Below are 3,463 nucleotides of genomic sequence, written 5' to 3'. Positions count from 1 at the left end.
CTGGCCACAGAGCCCCTGCTCCAACCATGCCCCTGGGTAGCGCCCCAGTGCTGCAGGGGGCGCGGCACATGGAAGGGTCGCTGAAATGTGGGTGGAGACCCCGCCCTCTGGAGAAGGCCCGCTCCAGGTGACGTGTTAAACTTGCTTCTGCTCAAGTCATTGTCATCGTCACGGCGATCACACCACCTCGCCTAGTGTCTTCCACGTGGGCCACGGGTGCTGACTCTACACCAGGGGTGGGCAAACTTTTTGACTCGAGGGCCACAATGGGTTCTTAAACTGGACCGGAGGGCCGGAACAAAGCATGGATGGAGTGTTTGTGTGAACTAATATAAATTCAAAGTAAACATCATTACATAAAAGGGTACGGTCTTTTTTTTTTTTTTTTTTTTTTTAGTTTTATTCATTTCAAATGGGCCGGATCCGGCCCGCGGGCCGTAGTTTGCCCACGGCTGCTCTACACCTTGTGCTCATTCATTAAAAATAGCTAACATAGTCTGGTTTCTCTCCAGATCACATAAATCTTCCACCTTTTACCAAAGATTTCTGTGGAGAGGAACAATTAAACACACACACACACACACACACACACGAAAAGTAAAACAAACAGCTAACAATGCTCTCTGCACCCATTGCGTTCTGGTGACGGTTCTCAGCAAGCTGATCTGCGGTGCAACAAACTCTTGTCCCGGCCACCCTCGAACTGAAAACCTCAGTTCACAGGAAAAGGAGCTCAGACTTGGGAAGGAAGCAGCAGATAATTTTTAAAACGCCCTAGTATGGGTGCTCGGAGTCCATTGCGACTAAAGCACAGACGTTGCTACGAGTGACAAAGTTGTGGGACCCTGGAAACTCCCAAAACTCTTTCTTGATTGACCAACATGTTTACAGAGGATGAGTTTCTGCAGAGGCGAGAACTGTCCTAGAGCAGCCATAGGTTTTCTAAGTTCCCTCAGACAGTGAGCATTTTAAAAATTAAAATTTCTGCTTCCCTGGCTCTCGGGGGCCGGGAGTGGGTGAGCCCAGCTGAGAGCTAACTTGAGAGAAAGCTGGCGGAAGGGGTGAGGCAGTGGGAGGAGGGGGCAGGCGTCTTAGACTGTTGATGGAAAAAACAATTCTAAGAACTGCAGCAAAAGGAAGATTTCATCTTCAGATATGTTGAAAAAAGTTACCATTTGGCTGCAATTCTGCACCAGGCACTGCTCTGCTCTAAAGCTGATTAGAACCTTCGGAGGGGCTTTGGCGGTGAGCAGACCCCAGGCCGGTCGGTCTCCGTAGGGTTTCCCACATTCCTGTAGGGTATTTGCTCCTGTGGGGTAGGGGCGCGAAGCAGAGGCGCTGGCCGGAGCCGGGGCCGCAGCAGCTGTGGATTTGGGCTGCCCCAGAGGCCCAGGATCCCTGCGGCTGGTGTCTGCCTGGCCCGCTGAACACCACACGCAGGGCCTTCTCCGGGCCCGCGACTGATGCTTGCCCACCGAGTCACCGGGAGAGGGCCGCCCCCTGAAACACTTCATCCAGAGTCTGTGCTGATTGGAAAAAAACAGGAACATCTTCCTGGGTCTCTGGGTGAATTGGGGGTTTTGGTGTGTTTTTTTGTTCCTGTGAATCATTAGCAAATGGTAAATCCCTTCACTCCATTCAAAACAACTTCAGTTCCAGAGACTCCCGGAACTCTGAGACCCCGAAGCCCCACATGCAGGGCTGGGATGGCTGCCTCTGCTGTGACCACTCATCACACGTTTCTTACACAAACGGCCGTCTGATGAGTTGCCAGACTTAAACCATTTGGGTTTTCAGTGATGCTTTTGGACCTGGGGCAAGTTTCTGTCAAGGGGATTTGCTCCAAATGCTGTTCCCTCCATTCGCCTGCTGCGGAGGCGTCCCTGCACTGTGGGTGCCCCCGGCACCGCTGGCCCTGGCTGGTGTCTGCCGCCCCGCCAGACGGTGAGCATGGAGGAGGTGACCCGTTTCCACACAGTCAAGTTCCTGTGACACTACCCTTGAGCCCAGGGTGAGGGAACAGAGCAGGCGTGCCAACAGTGGGTCTCTCTCGCTGTCCTGGCGGGGTCCCGGGCTCCACACTGCCCCTGGCCGAGTCTGGTTTAGGGAGTCCTTCTCTGTCTCTCAATGCTGGCACCTTGGAGTGGGCGAGGCTAGGCAGGAGAAAGACAAGTGGGGAAAGAAGAAGCATGTGCTGGTTGGTTGCCCTGAAGAGTTTTCTCTCCTTGGGCAGACAGATGTGCCCTCCCATTGCAGACGAGGTCGATCTTCGTGTTTGCATTTTGGGAGGAGTGAGGTGTGGGGGCCTGGAAGGTGATCACCACTATCAGCAAGGTCCCAGACCAAAGATTTAGGGACATATCAGCTCAGCAGTGGCTGCCACCACAGAATGCCACCTACGGGGACTTAAACCAAAGACATCGACTTCTCACAGCTGTGGAGACTGGAAGTCCAACATCACGGTATGGGCAGGGTTGGTTTTTCCAGAGGCCTCTCTCCGCCTTTGCCGGGAGCCGGTCCATCCTTGCTGTTTCAAGGGACCTGGCATATATGGCATACGGTTCTTAATATGTTTGCTCACCTTCTTGGCGCTGTGTTTTAACCAAGGTCACCTCTCCGAGAAAGGTTGAATCCCCAGGTAGGGATTTTCCCCTGAAGTTAGGGAGGGAATAAAACCCCTCAACTAAGTGCCAGGCGGGTAATTAATCACTTCAACTACGAACAATCATGCTTAAACTACATAATCTTTTCTCCCTGGAATGGAGATAAGAAACGCCCTAACCTTTGTAATAGAGATTGATAGGATTGAATCAACTGGTATAAATACAATTGTAACAAGACAGAAAGACTCAGAACTTAGAACACAGAACTCAAGAGACAGAGCTTAGAAGAGAACCAAGAAGACAGAACCTACACAGAACCTACAGACAGAAGAACTTCGCTGGAGAGAACATGGCAAAAGATCCTGGACTGAACCTGACTAAAGAAATTGGCAAGAGAACCTGACTAGAACCTGGTGACTGAACCTGGCTGGAGAACCTGGACAGAACCTGGCTGGAGAACCTAGCGAGGGAACATGGCCACAAAACCTGGCTGGAAATCCGAGGCAGAACCTCTCTGGAGATCGAGACCAGAACTTGGCTGGAGATCCTGGCTAGGCTGCAGATCAACTGAACACTGTCTCCGTGTCATTCCTTCTTCGCCGACTCCGTCCACACCTTTGGGGACCCCTGGACCTGCTGGGGTTGGACCCCGGCACGCCTTCTCTTGTGGCTTCACATGGCCCTTCCTCTCCAAGAATGAACGCTCTGGTGTTGTTTCCTCTTCGTATAGGGACACCAGTCCTGGCCAACCAGGCCCCATCTTTATGACCTCATTTAACTTTGATCATTCCCCTAAGGCCACATCTCCAAATGCAGTCATGTTGGGAGTCAGGGCTTCAACGTACAGATGACAGGACACA

General features: G+C 52.1%; 1 pseudogene; it reads left to right on the top strand.

The window, feature by feature from the left end:
• The first annotated feature begins 493 nt into the window (after window positions 1-493).
• Window positions 494-580, top strand: LOC132217723 (U5 spliceosomal RNA; annotated as a pseudogene).
• Window positions 581-3,463: the final 2,883 nt, after the last annotated feature.

Source organism: Myotis daubentonii, chromosome 15, assembly GCF_963259705.1.
Source record: "Myotis daubentonii chromosome 15, mMyoDau2.1, whole genome shotgun sequence".
NCBI lineage: Eukaryota > Metazoa > Chordata > Mammalia > Chiroptera > Vespertilionidae > Myotis > Myotis daubentonii.
This window is presented reverse-complemented; position numbering and strand designations above follow the sequence as displayed.